General features: G+C 33.8%; 1 protein-coding gene across 2 annotated transcripts in view; it reads right to left on the bottom strand.

Annotated features, from left to right (window-relative positions):
• Positions 1 to 16868, bottom strand: part of CCDC102B (coiled-coil domain containing 102B) — a 796232-nt gene extending 779364 nt beyond the window's left edge. For both annotated transcript variants that reach the window (XM_078153543.1, XM_020985624.1), the window contains exon 1: positions 16769 to 16868. The gene's annotated coding sequence lies outside the window, so the exon portion shown is untranslated. The remainder of the gene's footprint in view (positions 1 to 16768) is intronic.
• Positions 16869 to 21626: the final 4758 nt, after the last annotated feature.

Raw genomic sequence — 21626 nt, 5'->3', positions numbered from 1 at the left:
CTGCTTGCCAGTTGAATTAAAACAATAAATTCACATGAAAACTTATGGCCCAGGGTATGAGTCACATAATTCAGGAGTCAGAACACTGTTATGATCATAGCACAGTTAAATTAATGTCATTCACAAAACTGGATCTGTTTACCACAATATTTTGGTTAATTCTGTTAAGAGGCTTTCAATATTTTGGATAAAATGAATATGAAAAGTGAAAAATACTTGTTGAATGTTGGTCACAATGTAGATAAGAGGATAATATTCTAAATTTTTATTTCCTGGGTAAACTCACTACTAAATTTGATATCATTTTATACTTAGCTAAACAAACAATAAGAACACATTCACAAGTATTAAACAAACATCTAAAAACACTGAGGGACTTAGAATTTGTTAGGTGTGATAGCCATAAATTCTATAATTTTCCCCAAAACACTGTTTTAATATCATCTGGGAAAAAACAATGGAAATATAATGCTAAAATAGAGAAAGTAGTTCAATAGATAAGATATTAGAGTTTTGTTATAAGGGTTCAAAGCCAGGAAATACAAATTAGCTTCCTGCCAAATACATTCTTTTACATAGAACATATGAATGTGTCAGTGTTATAGCCCACGTGTATAAACAGCTTTGATTCAATGAAGATTCATATGGGTAACTGGAAATATGTGCAAAGTGAAAATGTCTCATAATGCTTTATTATGGACATCTCTTTTTTTTAATTGTGCTGAAAAAGATGATCATTCTCCCTTTTAATCTTTATCTTGCACACATTTTTTACTAAAACCCTTGATGACTCCTCAGATTTGGACAAGTCTGAGTTACCAAATCACCAATGAAGGTACTGGCCTGATTCAATTAACTGTATGTTATTTACCTGACATATAACTATTGAATACACCAACACATTTTTGTTTTCGGATGCTCGATCACTTTATCATTTGTATTCTCGAAAGCACCCAGAACCCACTTCAATGTCAATAATTATACACATAATTCAATTCATCTCAACAAACTTTTGTAATTCATGTGATATGCCAGACTTCTGGCATATCAACATTTCACAGTAAATAACTTGTACACAAATGAAAAAAATGCAAAATATATACAAAATTGTAATACAAAATATATACAAAATCAGCAGTAATTAGGGGCTGCAGAAAAAGGTGGCTGAGTTGCCCTTTGAAGGATGTTGGGAATTCTATGAGGCTGAGGTGAGGAGGAAATAATTCCAGGTATGGGGAATAGACTATACAAAGGCATGGAGGTAGGAGTTTGAATTTCCCATCTTGGAAACAGCAAGAGGTACACTTTGGCTGGAATCTAGAGTATTTGAAGGGAGAAAATATGAGATTAGTCTGGAACTAAAAGTTGGAACAGAATTGTGAAGGGCTTTATTTCAGACAAATGAGTTACAATTATTATACTAATAATGGTGTTAGACTCTAAACTATGCAATCTAGAAGCCAGAAGAGCAGACCAAATTCTTCCCCTCCCTTAAATCAAAGTTTTATGATTTACACTGTGTACTTATATCATAAAAAAGATAAAACTTTTGTGACACTTTCTATTGAAATTTGGGGCTATAAAATATTTATTGATTGATATACTTTTAAATGTTTTTTAATTCCTTTTTGATTAAGTGTTTTATCATTATAGTTTATATAGTGATTTAAGGTTGATAAAGAGCTTTAGATACAGTAATCTGAAGTTGCCATTATTATCCCCATTTGATAGAAAAGAAAACTGAGGCTCAGAGAAGTTGAACCTTGCAGTTGATTCTCAGATCTATTTTTCCAAACATAATCTTTCCCCTGACCTCAATTTCATACCTCTAATAGCCTATTAGATATCTCCAACTTAAAATATCTCATAAACATTTAAATTCAATATGTCCACAACTGAACTCATTATCTTTCCCACAAAACCCATCCCTCTTCCTAACTTCTCTGTTTCTGTCAAAAATACACATATCCTTCCAATCACCCAGGCTCACAACCTAAGTGTTATGCTTGACCTCTTACTCTTTCTCATATCTGTTAATTGTCAATTTCTGTCATTTGTACCTTGAGAATGGTTTTTATATGGCCTCATCTTTCCTTTGACTCTGCTACCACTCTGGTACAAGCCCTGATCACCTCACACCTAGATTCTAGTAGGTCAAGTTTATCCCCACTCCAATCCATCCTCCACTAAGCTGTTAAAGTGCTCTTCCTAATGGAGATGTCTGATCATGTCACCCCACACCTTCTTATTTAATAACATCCAATGTCTCCCTATTACTTCCAGGATCAAATAAAAATACAGTGGCTTTTAAAGCTCTTCAAAACCTATCCACTGAGAGAAATGATTATTAATAATCAATGATTTGAGGAGATCCAGATTTGCCCCCTTTTCCTAAAGCCCTGATTTTTAAAATTCAGTCTCTTAAAGGGTATTACTGATAATGAGATTGGACTTTCTTGTTCAGAACCTACTCAGGTGTGGAAGCCATTGTACTCTACTCAGGTTTGGGTAGGAATAAATTCTTTGAATACATTGCAAGGGCTGGGAGTAACTTAAGATGTAAATGAAATAATCAAAGTTCAGATGCAGCCCCTCATTGTAATATTTATTCTCTCATTAATGCCAACCAATCAGAGTTTATTGCCACCCTCCGGAACACCCCTCTCCCAACAGGCATATAAGTTATGCGGCCACTACCATGATTGTCTCTGGTCTAAGAGAGAGGTGACCAAATGACCATCTTTTTAGTAATAAACATGCTGGCATTATAAATAAAATTATTGAATTATCCAGAAATCATGTCTATTGAACCTTTTTAAATGCTACATGACTTTTCTAGTCTTTTCATACCTTACCCTTTTTCCAGCTACTCTGTGATATGGTAACACTGACCCTGCCTAAGTGAAAAACTAGATTTGCATTGTTACACCATTTGCACAGTACACTTCATCTACTGATTCCAGAAATTTTCACTGGCTATCCCACTGCCTGGAACTCTTCACCTCTTCATATCTATCTTCTAGCTCAGCTTCTGTCAGGTTCCAGTTAAAATCCCACCTTTGAAAAACTTTCCTGACAATCCTTAATACTAGTGCCTTTCCTCTGAGATTATTTCCAATATATACTGTGTATAACTTATTTATACATAGATATTTACATGTAGTCTCTTCCATCAGACTATAAATCCTTTGAGAACAGGATTGGCTTTATTTTTTGTGTTTTGGTGTTTTTTTTGTTTTCTTTTCTTTGTATTGACAGCACTCAGCATAGTGAATGGTACATAGTAAGCACTTTAAATGCTTATTGACTTGATTTGTATTAGCCACCTAGAACTCAATCTAATTCATATCTCTCCTGTCTAGATATCTAGCACTGAACTGAATTCTCCCCAATACCTAAGATAAATACTTAAGGAAACTCAAGGCAAGCACTTCCAAATGTTTGGGCCCAATTAAAAAAAATTACTGAAAAAGAGGAAGCACTGTTATGCATTATGTACCTTCTTTTTATTAATGAAAATTAAACACTCCAATGATACAATCTGTTGTCAGAAACTTTGTTATTAGAAGTAATATGGGGAACTAAAATTCATTCCAGGACATCCACCCCCTCAGTGCTGCACTGGGCACTTTCTTTACTCTCAAATTGTGGCACCTTGGCCTTTTCTGCCTCTCTAAGGTGTGATACCTACGTTTCTTGAGCTAGTCCCTCACCCAGCACATTACAATTGTACAAAGCTGTGACTTTTAAAAAGGGTCTTCCCCTAGACATTCCTAAATAGTGCAATGCAAATCTAGCCTTCCTTTTAGTCAAGCCAAGACACTTACATAGCGCCATTATGTTCTTTTTAACTCTTGACATACCTAACACTGAAAAAATATCTTATACATCCTCCTTCACCAAAGAGAAATTTGCTATATATACCAAATATTTATATTTATACATATACACACACTTATATGCATATTCATGTATATATACATATGTGTATATGTATAAATAATATGTACTTATAAATTCATTCACATATTTTCTTTTTTTATTAACTTCATAATTATCAAGATTCAAACATTTCAACACATAAAAAAAGAACCAAAAAGAGGATTGCATACTCAACAATGAACTTCCATCACATAATTTCTTTTTGTAAATTTATATTAAATTTAACAAAGTAGTAACAAAATTTGCCAATTTGTGTTCTAATTTTTTTTGTTTTCTTCTGTTTTTAATGTTTATTTATGTTCTTTGCTTTCTTTTATTACCACCTATCTCTTCCCATAGAACCCCTCCCCCATAATAAATATTGTCAAGGAAAATAGATCATCACTTTAACCACATCTGTACTTCTAGTCTATCACTTCTCATGAATTTTCTGAAATCATGGTTCATCACTGCAGTGATCAGAACTCTGAAATCTTTCGAAGTTTTCCTTTATATTCTAATAGGAAATTGTTCAAAGGAGTTGTATTCCAAGATTTTGCAAATTAAAAAAAAATTAACACTTCTTCCTCTGTTTCCTCTCTTCTCAATATTTTGCAATGTTTAACTCCCATCCTTGCTATTCTTCTGAAATTTCTCTCACTGTTTGCCAATGATATTGTAATTGCCATATCCAGTTTTTCAAGTTATCTTCCTACTTGGCACTATTGACCACTCTCTTCTCAGTGTTTTTCTTTTCTTTCCTTTTCTTTAGAAATGCAATACTTTTTTTGTACTTCTACATTGCTAACCACTTCTCTCTATCTTTTTTTTTTAACACTTTAGCCCCTGACTTCTTAGCAAGTGAACCCTTCTCCACCCCTTAAGGTGATAGTCCCCAACTCTTGGCTTTCTTCTCTCTTTAATCTGTCCCTTGGCAATTTCATTCATTCTGCAAAGTTAAAGTATCTCATTTATAAAACTGTGTGTGCTCTTTGGTTCAGAAAAACTGCCATTAGGTCTATTTCCCAAAGTGATCAGGGAAAAAGGAAAATAACTTATACCTTCTCAAATATTTACAGCAGCTCTCTTTGTGATGGCAAAAAAAATCAACACCTAGAAATTAAGGGAATGCCCATCAATTGGTGAATGGCTAAACAAGTTGTGGCATATGATCATAATGGAAAACTACTCTGCTATAAGAAATGATAAGCTGGTGGATTTTAGAAAAAATAGAAAGATTTACATGAAATAATGAAGAGTGTAATGAGCAGAACTAAGAAAACATTGTATACAGTAACAGTAATATTGTTCAAACAATAAATATGAATGACTAAGTTACGTTGAGTGCCATAAATACTCGAATAAACTACAAATATTCTCCAGAGAAAGAACTGATTGATAGAAGTATATTTCATGTGGTTTTACACACACACACGTGCACACACACACACACACACACACACACATATACACAGATACATATATACATATCTGTGTCTAATGGTGGCCTTCTCTACTGTGGGGGTGGGACAGAGGGAGAAAAAAATAATAAAGAGTGCATAGCAGAGAACAAAAGAAAACTGAGAAGAAAGCACAGAAAAGCAAGGCAGCTTTGAAAATAATGTTACATAGTTTTTCTCAAAAAAAAAAATAAACAGTACATAATGTACCTGTGTTGTGCTGTGTACATGGAGGTCTTTTCGTATTTAAATTCATGATGAATAAAAAAAAAAATTAAAAGAAATGGAATAGCCCTCAGTCAACAAAAGGGTGAGAAAAGCACAAAAAAGTTACATTATCATCTCTACACAAAATTCTCCCAAATCTAAATCATCAGCCTTGATCTTTTCCCCAAGCTCTACAAATTCATCTCCAAGTGCCTATGATACATCTCAGCCTGGATATTCTACTACCAGCTCAAACTCAGAATATCCAAAATCAAACTTATTAACTTTCCCCTAAAACATGTATTTATTTCTCATTTGACTATCATGATATTGATAGCATCACCATCCATACTGTTTCTCATTTTTAAACTGTATCTTCTCTATTTTTCTTTTTCAACTAGTTACCAAATCCTCTCTATTCTGCCTCTGTAACATTTTTTCCACTTGTCATCTGTGCTGTATTGTCTTTGGAATTAAAAATAGCCAAACCCTAGAAAAACTATTTCACATCCCATTTAGCCTATCATAATAATCTTCCAACAGGTCTTCTCTTCTCTTCTTTCTTCCCCTTCATTCATCAATTGCATCCCTACCAGAACTTCATTTTTTTCCAAAGATCTAAACATGTCATTTCTTTGCTTAAATTTCTTTAATGTTTTCCCATTCTTTTTCCTGGTAATCAAGGGGACTTAACAACCTGGCACTGACCTACCTTTCCAGCACTATCTACATTTCCCATTATGTAACTTTACACTGCAATCAAACTGCCTTACTTGCCCTGCCCATACATATACATATACATATATGCTCTCTGTTTACTCAACTCTGTACCCGTTCTTGTTCAGTTCTTTGACCCTGACATACCTCCCTACTACCATTCCTCCACTTGTTTATTTTCCACACTATAAGAACATAATCAAATGTAATTTTTTTTAGAATTATTTCTCTGATCCTCAAGTATTGATGACTTTTTTCATTAGACCTCATCTAGAATTTTGCATATATCTCTCATGTATTTATGATATATTTACATTATCATCCTTTGTAAATTTCTCATATGTCCCTACTAGATTGTGAGTTCCGTGACAGCAGGAACAGTATCTGAGCTAAACTTTGTATTTCCTCCACTACTTAGTATAATACATAGTTAAGATATGAATGCTTTTTTATATTGTATCTGCTGAGCTGAATTAATTCATGATCCCCTGTCAAAATGCTTATTTGTTATCATATTGATATAATTTGCTTAATGCTATTGGAGAAAAATGCATTTGTAGATAGAATAGCATCTCTAGAAAATGGGAATGGAGAGTAAAAAGAGAAAGCGTTTCTTGGATGTTTACTGGTTCCCATATAAAGTAAAGTGCTCTACTGGCAGATGATTTGGTATGCTATTGAAACTGATCTTCTTTTGGAGAGTTACCTTCCTGTAACCAACTATAATAAATATTTTCAGCATCTGGTGTTTCATTTTTGCCCACTGGTATAAATAAGAAACAATTCAATTAAAAACTGCCAAATTTGGGGCCAGACATAGAGATCTATATCTAACATCCAACTGTGAACAGAAGTGGAACAACTTCAATAAGTCTGGCTCATTCTGAGAAACCCTTATTTCAAACTTATCCTATCATAAGGGATAGCCATCTATAGGAACAGACAATCATCAGGAAAGTTCTGACACATGAACTAGGTGTGTCTTGATGTCCTTCTTGTAACCCTTAGGCTTCAGTGAATTTCTGATTGTTACATGGTCCTGCCTTCTCAGGTGTCATTTGTTATGCCAGTGAGAAATAATGAAAAGAAAGGTTTCATATGAATCTGAGGACTTGTATGAACTGAAGCAGAGTGAAGTAAGCAAGACCAACCATACAATTTATGCCAATGCAACATTACAAAGAAAAATATTTTTGAATGATTTAAAACTCTGATTAATTCAATAACCCACTCTGACTCCACAGGATTTATGATGAAGCATGCTACCTACCTCCTGCCAGAAGGGTTATAGACAGAAAATGCAGAATTAAACATAAGATTTTTAGACAAAGCAAATGTGTATCTTTTTTTCTGCTTGGGACTACTTATTTATTACAAGGATTATCTTTCTTTTTTTCATTGCTAGGGAAAAGGATTTGGGAGGACAGAAGAGAGTTAGCAGTTGTGTTACAAAAATAAAAAATGAAAAGAAAGAGTCATTGAGGCATTTCTTAAAATGCACTGAACAGAAAGATGTTCAAAAAGAAATACAAATAAGCAAGAGAGTTTTGAAATTAATGTGTTGAATTTCTTAATAATAATAACCCACATATATGTGTGTATATATCTATGTATATATTTTATATATGCATATACATATACATATATATGTGTATATATATGTGTATATATATACATATATATATGTGTATATATATATACATATATATGTGTATATATATATATATATATATATATATATATATATATATATGTCCTACTATGTGCCAGGCACTGTATTAAGAGATTTATAATTATTTAATTATTTTCTCATTTGAATCTCACAACTCTATGAGGTATGTGCTATTATTATCCCCATTTTACAGATGAGGAAACCAGTTAAATTACTTGCCCAGAATTAAAATGTTAGTAAGTGTATGAGGTCAGATTTAAATAAAGACTTTTCTGAATCTAGGCCCCACATTCTATTTACTGTGCCACCTAACAAGACGAAATGTTTAATTTTGGTGGCTAAGTTTGGAAATTTTTTTTGAAAAGTAATTAATATTTTAAATCACATATAAAGTATGAAAAGAAAAGACTCTCCATTCGTTTCTTCATCTTCGGAACTTCTATAATATTCATTGGATGGACACTGTACTGGGAATCAGAAGATCTGAGCACAAGCACTAGTTTTGGCACTAGTTTTGCCACTTATGTGAACATTTTTGGGGGGGGAATTTCGGTTGTTTCAGTTGTGTCTGACTCTTCATCACCCTGTTTGGGATTTTCTTGGCAAAGATAATGAAGTGGTTTGATATTTCCTTCTCCAGCTCATTTTACAGATGAGGAACTGAGGCAAACAGGGTTAAGTGACTTATCCAGGGTCATACAACTAGTAAGAGTCTGAGGTCAGATTTGAACTCAGGAAGATATGTCTTCCTGACTTTAGGCCCACTGTGCCACCTAGCTGTCCTTATTTGAACATAAGAGGAGTTAATTTTCCTTAGCTTTATATTCCTTTTCTATGAGAAGATAATAATAATAAACAATATATGTGCCATCTATCTTAAAGGGTTATTATGAGGAAAACACTATATGTGTGTATTATGTATGTATGTATTATTATTGCTTATGCCATAGATTTGTCATTTATTTACTGACATATTTTAGTTCTTCACTTAAGACTCATCTCTGATACTTCATCCTGGTGTGGAGGTGATCCAGGGTTCAAAAAAGCTAGGCCCATGTTCTGGAAAGAAGGAAAAGCTTTGATGAAAGGGCCTATAATACACAGCATGCCTGTTGTTTGAGGAACAAGATTTATAAGTTTGGAGAGCTTTATCACCTATTTGCCAGCAGAGTAAAAAAATTTTCATGCATTGTAAGTCTCAAATTACTGAATTATAAAGAAAGTATGATCTGTGTGAGTGAAAGGAGAACCCACATTAAATAATTGAAGGATCAAGGTACAAATTATTAGTTTATTGTATTTATGCATCTATGTTTTGTCTCACCAACTAGATCAATAACTCCATTACAATAGGGACCTTTGCACAGAGTAGTATACTGTTGATAAACACATTGACTGAGTCAACATCTACACTTCCTTCATAAATGAATCTTTTGTCCTCACATGAATGTCACACTAAATGATGATAAAAATCATATATCTAAAGCTAGAATGAATCTTAGAGACCGCTTAGAGTAACACCTACCCTGCCCCATGTTGTAGAGATGAGGAAACTGAAATATTACCATATTAAATGGCTTACCCAAAGTCACATACATACATAGCAGACCCAGAATTCAAACCCAAATCCTCAGACTCTAAACTCAATGCTCTTTCCACTACAGCATGAAATTAATGACTACAGTTTCTTCAAAACTTCTTCCACATAACCCTCTAGAATCTAGATCTAGAGTCTTTAATAAGATACTACCATTCCAATTTGTGTAATATATTTAAATAGTTACAGCATCTTAGAAACACATGCTAGGCTGTCAAAAAATGGAAGTTCTCACTCTGACTTTTTGAAAGAATTTCTTCTACAAATTAAAAGCAGATCCAACACAGGAGGTATAATGTTGCATATTTCACAACTACATGTCTTTTTTTTAAAAGTTGACATGAAGATCTCTCTGTCTTCAGCTGCAACAGCAAAGAAAAAAATCTAAGTGTTTGGTGCTCTAGCATCTTCATTTTTTTATATTTATATGAATACAGAACACAAATCACTGACATTTTAGTTAAAAAAAAATAATCTGTGTCAGCAGTTCCTGGGAAATTTTCAGCATTAAAAATAAAATCAGTGGAGTAACTTGAAATAGATTATAGCGGGGGTATGGAGGCAAAATTATGGAGAAAGGAAAATTTGTATTTTGAGGCACCAACCTCCTTAGTTCTACAATATTTATATTTCTTCCTAAGGTAGGTATCAGTTCTCCCCTTTCAAGAACTTAATGACTTAATGTTATTTTGTGCTCTGTCTGTCTCTATTTTTGTCTGTAATTTTCTTCTTCTCTTCCTCCTCTTCCTCTTCTTTCCTCTTCTCCTGCCCACCATATTGTAACCAGCAGATGGCACTAGTAGAAAATGAAAATAAAAGACAAAAAACTTCCCTGTCACCCCACCTTTGGAATGTGGTTTAATTCAATCTTCTTCAATTCCTCACTTACCTGGCCTCTGGAGAGGGACTCTCCCTTTTTCAACCTCCATTTTTCCTCTCACTAGAGATTCCAAGCTTTGAAGGGAAAGGAAAACAGGGGGTGGGCAGTGAACTGGCCGGAGATCCTTGCTTCCATGTGATCTGTTTACATGTGACTCAATAACTCAGGGTTGATAGGGTGGTTAACTTTTGTTACTTGAAAATTTATAAATGTTATTAATAAAAACGAATGACATTCAATTCTCTCAAGATAACCTCAGAGCCATTGAATTAGGATAAAAAGAATTTTAGCTGTTGTTATTCAGTCATGTCTGACTATGTTTTAGGACAGAAGCCTATAGGTTTTTTTGGCAAAGATACTGGAGTATTTTGCCATTTCCTTCTCCAGTTTTCCCCATGCTACAGATAAGGAACTGAGGCAAATAAGGCTAAGTGACTTGTCCAGGGTCACACATCTAGTAAGTGTCTGATCCTGGATTTGAACTCAGATCTCCAGGCCCAGTACACTATCTACTGTGTTGCCTAATTTCCCCTAGTAAGACCAAAATTCAAACCTCTGTACTGTTCAGTTCTTTCTACTGCCAGTCATTAACTATCTTCTCTATTGTACACCTTCTATACACAGCTAATAGCTGACATTCATCATACAACAGTTAGGAATGATCATAGTTTTATATCTTTTTTTTAAAATTAGGAATTAGAAACATCTTAAAGAAATAGAAAAATTGCTAAGTTTTTTTGCCATGCTGTAGGGGGATGGAGAAAGGAAGTACAGAGGAGAGAGGAAAGTTATACATTCACTAGGTTTTCTGAGATAACAATGATACGTGGAAGTGACAATAGATCAGCCAGGCCCCTTCATCTACACCCGTAAGAAATTTTCGTCATTGTCATTGTTTACTTGTTTTTGTATTTGTTAAGATGTCATCACAGAAGCCAAACCAAGACCAGTCTCTAGTCTTTGAACACGCATCCCAAAACACCTGCAAGAGCTTTTTTCTCTCCAGCCACCATTTGCTGCTGCTACCATGCTGGTCCTCTTCTCACAAAATTCAAACCAAATCTACCCCCCAGCGACCTTGGCTCAGTGACTACCTCCTCCCCCAAGCCCAGTGGTCATCCCTTCAAGTCACATTCTCAGACAGTCTGCTCACATCCATGGAATTTCATGTCTCATCATGCATTTCTCCATTGTTCCAGAGGCACTCAGGTTACAATAACAAAAACTGCCCTCAGATCTTTCATAAAGGCATAAATAACTGAGAGCAATTTAAAATATTGCCTACCCCTGGATTATTTTAATTTTAATTTGGATCAAACTAAAGTTATTATGCTCTATTTTAGGAATTTAATTCATCAGTTAGCCTGTCTGAGGACATGGTAGGGGTGTAAGAAGGGGTTCAGTGGCCATCCAAATCTTTATCATACCAGGTAGACATCAAGACACTCTAGGATCCATGAACTTTTTTTTAAGATTTTGACCATGATATTTCAATATTATTTATTTTCTTTCTGATCAAATACAATTTATTTTGTGCAATGAGGAACTTTATTCTGAGGAGTCCATAACCAAAGTGATCCACAACACACACAAAAAAAATTAAGATCCCTACTCTAAAGCATCCCCTGCACAATACTCATGATAGGACTAGATTTTGTGAACAATCAACAAGAAAGAGAAAAATGACCACCATTTAGACTTCTGTCTACCCTAGAGTAGTCACTCACATGTTGTAAGAAGAAGTAAAATAGCATGCATACGCGCCCCCAGTTCTGCAAAAGAAAAACACTAAGCAAAACTAGATTATCTGTAAGGTTCCTTCCTTGTTTTTTTTTTCCCTTGATATAATATATTCTCTTTATTAAACTGTTTTCAAGAATAATTTTCATATACTCTTCTGCTTTGAAATAAATAGAGTTGACTTCAGGAAAACTGCTTAGTTTTTCAGAGCCTCAATTTCCTAATCTGAAAAAAAATAACTTATATTTAGAGAATGCTTTAAGGGTTGCAAAGCACCTAAGGAATAGGTAGTGTAAATATTATTATCTTACATATTACAAATAAGGAAATTGGCTGAGGGAGGTTTATAAGATCCTAGATTTAGAGCTTAAAGTTACTTAGAGGTCTTTTTTAATACGTGGTCATTTAGTAGATGAGAAAACTGAGGCTAATGAAGTAGAATGACTTGGGAAAAGTCACACAGGTTGTTAACAGTTAACTGACTTGCTATGGTTGTCTAGGTTATAAGTGGCAGAACCAGATTTCAAAGTGATGTTTCATGATCACAAGTCTAGCATTTTCTCCACTATACTATGCTTCCTTTCACAAAATGAGAACATTAGACTGAATTTAAAGTCTCTTCCAAAGCATGATTTCTATGAATCCATGATTCTAAATATGTGTGTATTTTATAACATATATGCTTATAAGAAAAGTCTTTATTATATTCCTCATCTTCATAATACGTGACAGGTACATATACTTTCTATTTTCAAAGCAATTTTTACATCAATCCCCTTATCACCATTTTCCTTGGCTATTTTAATGGCTTTCTAATTAATCTTTCCTCTGGTCTCTCCCCTTCCAAACTCCTCTTTCACACTGCAAAAATAATCATCCTAATATAGAGATATTACCATATCACTGTCTTGCTCAGGGACACTATAGTCTACTCTCCTATCTTGGCCTGCCACCTCTATCAATTCATTTATTCAGATCTATCCCACATTCCTAGAAATGTACTCCCTTTGTTTTTGGCACTAATTTATGAAGCAAGTTTTCTAAGAGTTGTAGTTGAAATGAAAGTACATAAACCAAATCACTACAGCTAATATGACAAGAAAAATGGTTAAGTGGGAAATTTTTCTCTTCCTTTTCCTTCCTTCCTTCCTTTCTTTCTTTCTTTTTCTTTCTTTCTTTCTTTCTTTCTTTCTTTCTTTCTTTCTTTCTTTCTTTCTTTCTTTCTTTCTTTCTTTCTTTCTTTTTTTTTGCAGCATGTTCCTCAGATAAAATTCTGATAACCAAGAAACAAGAATCATTCCCAAATAGATAAATGGCCAAAGGTTATGGACAGAAAGTTCTCAAAAGAAGAAAAAATATCTATCAACAACTATATGGAAAAATTCCTCAAATCACAAGTAGTAAGAAGAATGCAAACTAAAAGCAACTCTGAAGTTCTACCTCATTGGCTACAATGACAAAAAAAGAAAATGAAAATTATTAGGGAGGATGTGGGAGAACAAGCATACTAATGTACTATTGGTAATTTATTGGCCCAAGTATTTTAGAAAATAATCTGGAATTATAACCCAAAAGTCACTAATTTATGTATACCCTTTGACCCAATGATTTCACTACTAGGCGTATATCCCAAAGAGATAAAAGTAAGAGGGACAAAAGAATAAGATTTGAAAGTGAATTCAGAGGCCATCTCATCCAACTCCCTCATTTTATAGATGAGGGAACCAACACTCAGAGAGATTTCATGATTTATCCAAGGAAATACTAGCAGTTAGATTTGAACCTAGATCCTCTGACTTGGAGCCACTGTGCCATGCTACAGGACCCCTACGTAAAAAAAAAAAAAAATATATATATATGTGTGTGTGTGTGTGTGTGTGTGTGTATACATGTATGTATACATATATGTGTATATGTATATGTGTATATATGTACATACATATGTATATGTGTGTGTGTATATATATATATATATATATATATATTCACAATAGCCCTTTTTTTGTTGCAAAGAACTGAAAATAAATCATTAAATGGCAAATAGCCATACAAATAATGGTATTTGGATTAATGGAGAATTATTGGGCTATAAAAAATAATGAGGATGGTTTCAGAAAAACCTTGGAAGATATCTCTATCCAAATGCAGTGAGGTAAACAGAACCAAGAAAATAATCTATACAAAAAGACTAAAACTGTGGGGCTTAGGAAGGGATATAATTTTGAAAGACATAAGAATCCCGATTAATTTCATGTCCAACCACAACTCCAGAAGACCAGAGTTGAGTTATGCTTCTCAGCTCTGGAAGGAGAGGTTATGGACTGCAGGTATAAGAACGTGACATAAATTTTCAGTCATGACCAATGGGTAGATTTGTTTTACTTGACCATAGTAACTTATTAAAGGGAGAAGTCGCTTTTGGGAGATGGAGAAGAATTTGGATCTCTCTTTTCCTGATCCACCCCTGCTCCAAAAAAAAAAAAAGGACACCATTAAAGCCTTAAAGAAAAGGCACTGAGGATATGAGAAAAAGTTCATAAGGCAATGCTGGCAAGCAAAGCTTTGGAACTAATGTGCTGAATTGAGCTCTTTTAAAAAGTTGTATATAATAAGATTACATATTTCAGTTTCATGTATAGTCCTCTTTTTCTATTCTTTTTACAGGGACGTATACACATTAGTTCAGTTCAGAATAACAAAAACTTTTTTAAGGAATTGAAGAAGAAAAAAGACAGTGTGAATGTTTACAGAGATAACTGATGTGAATCTGAAAAACAAAATAATCCCTGTTCAAAATAAATTAAATGAGAAACAGAAGATATGGTTTGTCCCCAGTGGAACCAGTATACATACCCATATCTATCTTTGTCCTACTTTGGAAACTACTGAAAAATTAAATGTGGAATTCAACTGACACAGTGACATCTACATGGAAAATCTCATGCTTTTATATAAAGAGTAGATCCATGCTTGTATTGCATTATTGTGGAAAATGTAACTATTGTCCTTTTGGGGGTTCTAAAAACAACCTAAACACCATATATAAATACCCTAAAGAATATTTGAATAACATCCTTATCTCAGGACCCAAAAATGTATGGCTCAATGATCAGATAATCATTGAATCCAGCCAATATTTACAGAGAAAGTAAAAAATATAATCAATGAAATGGTCTGCTATTACACAGCAGGGCAATCTCTAGAGATATTTGGAAATAAATAATTTTAAGTGAGTGATGGATTTTCTTTCCCTGAAATTCCTCAGTGTATATATTTTTTATTTTCCAATCAACAGTATAAAGGCATATGGGAGAACTGCACTGGTGCTATATTATAATCTTCTCAGGGTGTTCTCTTAAATTTAATATTGCCATTGAAAATATATGGGTAAGAATAATAGCATGGGAACATTTTTTTCCAAACAGTGTAAGATCTCTTATTGACTATAAAAGTAGGTTGATTTACTTATGTCAAAAGGATTCTCTTCTACTATGTCCTAAAGTGACTATCCTGGGATCAACATATCTTTGATCTAATCCTTTGAATTCTGAAACTTTCATCAAGATTTAAACTTGAATTTGCAATGTCCTGCCCCCAAAGAATATAAAATCTGATATGTGAGCTGATTTAGAGAGGTGAAAAAATCAGAGTTGGTGTGAGAGTGGCTAGAGAGATAAAATAGGAGGATTAAGTTTTTGAAAGCCATCTGTTACTTACATTTATCCAAGAGCTAATCATGATTTTAGGAATTTCCTTTCTGTTTGACAGACCTATTTTACATTCACAGGTAATCAAAGTTACAATCTTTTTTAAATTAACAGATAAACTAAATCATTCTACTTGTCAAAGAAAGAGTTTTTGTTTGTTTGGACATAGCATTACCCCTTTGTGTAGTTCTATTTTCCACTTCCTTAGTGTGTGTATGTATTGACTTTTATTCTCTGTCCTTCTCTCCTCCACAATGGAATCCTGTATTTTACATAAGGAAATTCAGATCACTTGTGGTAGCTCCGAAATGTGACACATCTCTTCTGATCACACAACTTCCTGTTAACAATTACAGGAATTCAACAAAAGCACCAATCATTTCCAAAGGACTATAAGTGTATGAAACATAAATCTATAGTTTTGATAAGAAAATGCAGTATGCAAAAGCAATATCATCTTTTTTCTTCTTATAGCACAAAATGTTACCGACATTTCTGATAATTCATGTTTATCTTTTACTACTGAAGTTTGTAAAATAATATCTTCAGTTACTATCTATATTAGCATGCTAAAACCTTACCTGGTTATGATAACTATACAAATATTTTAAACACAAGGAATATACATGCTATCAAGATAAATGATACAGATAGTGGAAAAATGAAAAGGAAGGGAAAAAATACATCCAACTTAACAATAAACTCCAAATTCATCTGTTTCTTCTGTTTCACAGACCCACAGTAGTCTTGCTCTGTTTCTTATAACCAACTACTTTTTTCCTTGCTCAGAAAACAACCCATGCTCTACCCGAGCAGGCAAATATAAAAATTAAATAGAAAAACCACAAGGTTATTAAACACTCTTACCCTCTGGGCTTGCTGGGCTGCTCCTGCTTCTCAGTGTTACAGACACATGTGTAAACAACTGAATTTCCTGCATCCTTTCCTCATCTGTACAGCTCTGGGGTCTTGGCCAACAGGATTATATCCAGCATTAAGGCCACTCCACACTAACTCAAAAAGGATTCCCATTGGTTGTGAAGCTTTATCAAAGCCAATACCACAACATACTCATTGGATTGCAACTTAGCTAACCAAAATAAAATCTTTTTTCTACTGTCCCCAAACTAAACATGAGTTTCCAAAGGCTTCCTTTCCAAACTTTTGAAACTATATGCTATTAATATACCAGGAAATATAAACATAGGTTTTTTATTAGCAAGTTTTCTACTTATTTTCATGTCATCATACTCAGCCAGTCACTTTTTTAAATGCACTAAAATGTCAAAATTAAAAAAAAAAACTATTAATGAACAAATCTGTAAAAGCAAGGGATAAACATTCTGTGTTATGGACAATAGAAAAATATCTGCAGGTATTCAATATGTTACTGTGACTTATTTTGCAAAAGAAATAGTAAATTGAAGGAAATGTTTTGGTAAATAAATCACAGATCAGGCTCTGTGTCAGAACACTTTATCTCAGTCAGAATGACAAGAATTCTGAGTTTCCAAGTCAAGGACCCCCCAGTGAAAGGATTTTGGCCTAGATTCCCAGTGCTTTATCTGAGTGACTTTCCATTGATATGACTCAGCTGTCAAGATCCACTGAGGGAGTGGTGATGTTTTATCCCTTTAGGGATGCAAGTACAAAACAAACAAACAGTACTTCAAAGGTTAACTCTAACATTTCAAATTGTCCAGAGGAAAACTAAATGACAAAAAAATCATATAACAGGAAAGAAGAAATTTCCTTCAATCATTTGTATTTTCTGTCCCTTTGGTTTAGGGGATTAATCCTTGTTATTAAACAATGCTATAGTTATCGATAACCTCTGTCAGCAGCAGAGCATAATCCAATAATTCATATCAGAGATATACCCCATAGAAATCACTCCTATGCATTTTAGGCTACTAATAACACTCTTCTAGCCATATGAAAAGTGGAGAAAGAAAATAGCTACAAGATTCTTATTGTATGGAAAGCCAGAATTAGATACTATTAGATGAGTATCACAGACTCAACAAGAAACAAATAAGAAAACCCACAATCACTCTAAGAACAAAAAGAAAAATCAATTTTTTCTTTTCAGAATCTTTATCATCCTTTCCTTCTCTTCCCTTCCCTCCCTTCTCTTCTCTTCCCTTTCCTTTTTTTTTTCTAGCAGCAGAATAGGGTTTTTGACTTGTGTTCTGCTGGGAACCCTACAAACCTTTGTACCCTATCTTCCAGATCAACATTTTCTTGTACAGAGGTCATATTTTCTTTTAATTTAAACAATAACATTATTTTAATGTTATTGCTTTTTGTTTTTCTTCTAGATTGCCCTTCACATCCATGTAGTTACATTCCCAATCAGTTATCCACTCTTTAGTCTCTTTGACAATATTTACCACTTTAATTCAAGTTTTTCTACTCTGTTATTTTTGTTGTATAGGACATAAATTCATCTTTTACAATTTTTATTTATCTTTTAAACCATTTATAGATACCTTATTGTGGTTCTATGTCTTCTTGGGAATCCACAGGGTTACCTACTTCACCAGGTTTTGGTTCATTTTCCTTGGTCTTAAAATACTTATTCATAGAAGCCTATTTTATGTGCTCTGAAGACTATATATTTTCTTTTATTAATGTCTTCTCTCTTGGTTTATTTGCTTATGTTCAAAGTTTTTGGCTGAGTTTTCTCCTACAAAAATCCTTAGTAATTTCAGTCTTTTTTTCTTCCTTATTTTCCCCTATTGCTCACTTTCTGACTCCCTCCAGTTTGATGGCAGTTTCCCTGGATTCTGAATCACTGAGCCTCATGATCTCAAAGTGTCAGTCTCTTCTTTCAGTCATAGCCCCAAGTGATTTCTAGGGAGACAAAATTGGATCTAGGTGTATACTAAGATCTTTCTCTCAGGCTTAGTGGAATACCACATAACTAAACATTCTGCTACATTCTTTGAGTTCAATCATTCTCTGGCCAAGCTATGTTATGGCAGAGAGCACTGCCACAAACTAGCACAGTCAGAGGAATTTTCTGCAGTTTGGATCTCTAAAACTCTGAAAGAGCATGAAGTGGGGAGACTATATAATTGAGTTCTGCTGCAAGCCTGTCAGTTGGCTTGTACAACCCTGCTACTAGAGTGTGGGTGGGGAGAGCATGCTAACTGAACATTTGTTGGCAGCTAGGACTTCTCAGATTTAATTAACTGAGTTTTTACCTCATCTGCATTCTTGGTGTCCTCTCTTGCTCATAATTCCTATTTTTGAGGAGTTTGAGAGTTCATGAGAATCAGGGATAATGTCTGCTCCTCCATTTTGTTAGTCATGTGACCCTAAAGTCTGCCTATCTTTCTATACATTCTCTCTCTCTCTTGCTTGCTCGTGCTCTCTCATTGGAAATTTAGAGCTAAGGGAGGCCATGAGTTCTTCAGCTTTTTTGTATCATTTAAATAAAATAACTTTGAAGATCCAAACATTTTTAGGAAAAAAAAAACTGCTTTAAAATAGTGACTGATAGAAAATGGAGAAATCAATGTAATGTGATAATGCCCTGCAATATAATCTGAGTAAGGAAAGGATACCAAGGACTTTGGTTTGTGGCAGTACAAATATCTACATGAAAGTATACTACAAGCCCTTAACAATTGTGCCATCAACTCTATCTTTGATGTTTCAGAACCACTAATTTACGGTAAAAAATGAAGACATATGAAGCAGTCACTTCTATGTTGAATGAATTCTAACATCTTAAAGAAAGAAAATTCTGGGAGATTTCTATTGCTAGTTTATTTTCTATTGCTACTATATAACATTCTTACTGGTGTAACTGAAAAATGTTCTTTCTCTATCAGTTCTGCCTGTTAAAAATCATTACTGTCTTTCAAGACTTCAATTGTTTTCTCTTTCAATGAGCTTTCCCAAGTAGCCAAATCTACATGCTCATACCTGCATTTCTATGCTCTCATAGCACTTTGTTCCTCATGTATGTAGTCATTAATTATCTCTCCTAGTAGACTATTAGATGCTTTAGTTCGGGGACCATGTCTTACTTAACTTTAAATATTCCTCTTTGAAAAACACTGTACAGTGGAAACAGCACCAGACTTGGTCAGGTGACCTGATTTTAAATCCCAGCTCCAAGATTAAATTGTTTCATAGACTTGAGCAAACCATATATCCACTCTAAGGCTCAGTTTCCTGATCTATAAAATGGAGCTAATTATATTTACAGAAACTTTTTTTCAAGATTGTTGTAAGGAAAGCATATATTGTAAATTGTGAAATACTATATAAATACTAGCTGCAATTATAGGCACTAAAAAGATGTGTGATGAATGAATGAATTCAAAATGGACCGTATAATCATTAAGCCCACAAAACACACCTAATTTTTTTAAGTTATTTCTATTGATGACTTTTGCCTTTAATATCAACTCTGTTTCAGAATATATTAGTCACCTTCCCCTACCCAGTAAACCACACATTGTAATAAACATTTAAAAAGAGCAAGGGAAAAAAAAATTAGGTTAGCCAAACCAATCAACATATCAACAATGTCTAACATGATGTGGAACATTGCACATTCATAGTCCCCCATCTCTCTAAGGATTTATTGAGTGTTTATTTGTGCCAAGCCCAATCTATGAGCATCCATTTTGTTTCTAATTCTTTCTTTCTACAAAAACTACTGCTGCAGGATTTTTGGTATACAAGTGACCCATCTTCCTATTTTAACTTCTCTAGTATATGGTCTTCATGGTGTGGTATATGGGCCAAAGCATATATGAACACTTCAATCACTTTTTAGTGTAATTCCTGATTGGTTTCCAGAAAGGTAACATCAAATATCAATTTTACTTTAGTGTGCCTCTTTTTTTAGACCTTCCATTTTTGTCACCTTTTCCAGTTTGCCAGCTGTAAATTTACCTCCTAAAACTCCTTGATTTTCATTCCTATTATTATTAGTGATTTGTTATTGTCTTTTTTATTTCTCTAATGTTATTTTTTCCAATTATATTGCAAAAATAATTTCAACTTTTTTTTAAATTTTGAATTCTAAATACTCTCCCACCCTTCCTTCCTGCTCTCCACTCTCTATGAGACAGCAAGCAATTTAATATAGGTTATACATGTCAAGCCATGAAAAATATATTTTCACATTAGTCATGTTGTAAAAGAAAACACAGACCAAAAAAAAATAAAGAAAGAAAACACAAATAAAGTATGCTTCGATCTACATTCAGACTCCATCAGTTCTTTCTCTGGAGATGGATGGCATTTTCCATCATAAGTCCTTCAGAACTATCTTGGATCTTAGTATTGCTGAGAGTAGATAACTCATTCACAGTTATTGACACGATATTGCTGTTACTATATACAATGTTCTCCTGATTGCATATCAGTTCATGAAAGTCTTTCCAGGTTTTTTTTTAAAGCATCCTGCTCATCATTTCTTATATCATAATATTATTCCAATCATAATCATATGCTACAACTTGTTCAGCCATTCCCCAATTGATGGGTATTGCCTCAATTTACAATTCTTTGCCACCATAAAAAGAGCTGCCACCAATGTTTTTGCACATATAAGTTCTTTTTATTTTTATAAAAATATCTTTTAGATACAGACCTATTAGTGGTATAACTGGATAAAAGGGTGTGCACAGTGTAATAGCCCTTTGCACATAGTTCCAAATTGCTCTCTCAAATGGTTGGATCAGTTCACAACTCCACC

Source organism: Phascolarctos cinereus, unplaced genomic scaffold (genome assembly GCF_003287225.1).
Source record: "Phascolarctos cinereus isolate Bilbo 61053 unplaced genomic scaffold, phaCin_HiC Scaffold_4;HRSCAF=312, whole genome shotgun sequence".
Lineage (NCBI taxonomy): Eukaryota > Metazoa > Chordata > Mammalia > Diprotodontia > Phascolarctidae > Phascolarctos > Phascolarctos cinereus.
The sequence above is the reverse complement of the archived record's forward strand: the minus strand, read 5'-3'. Positions and strand labels throughout refer to the sequence as shown.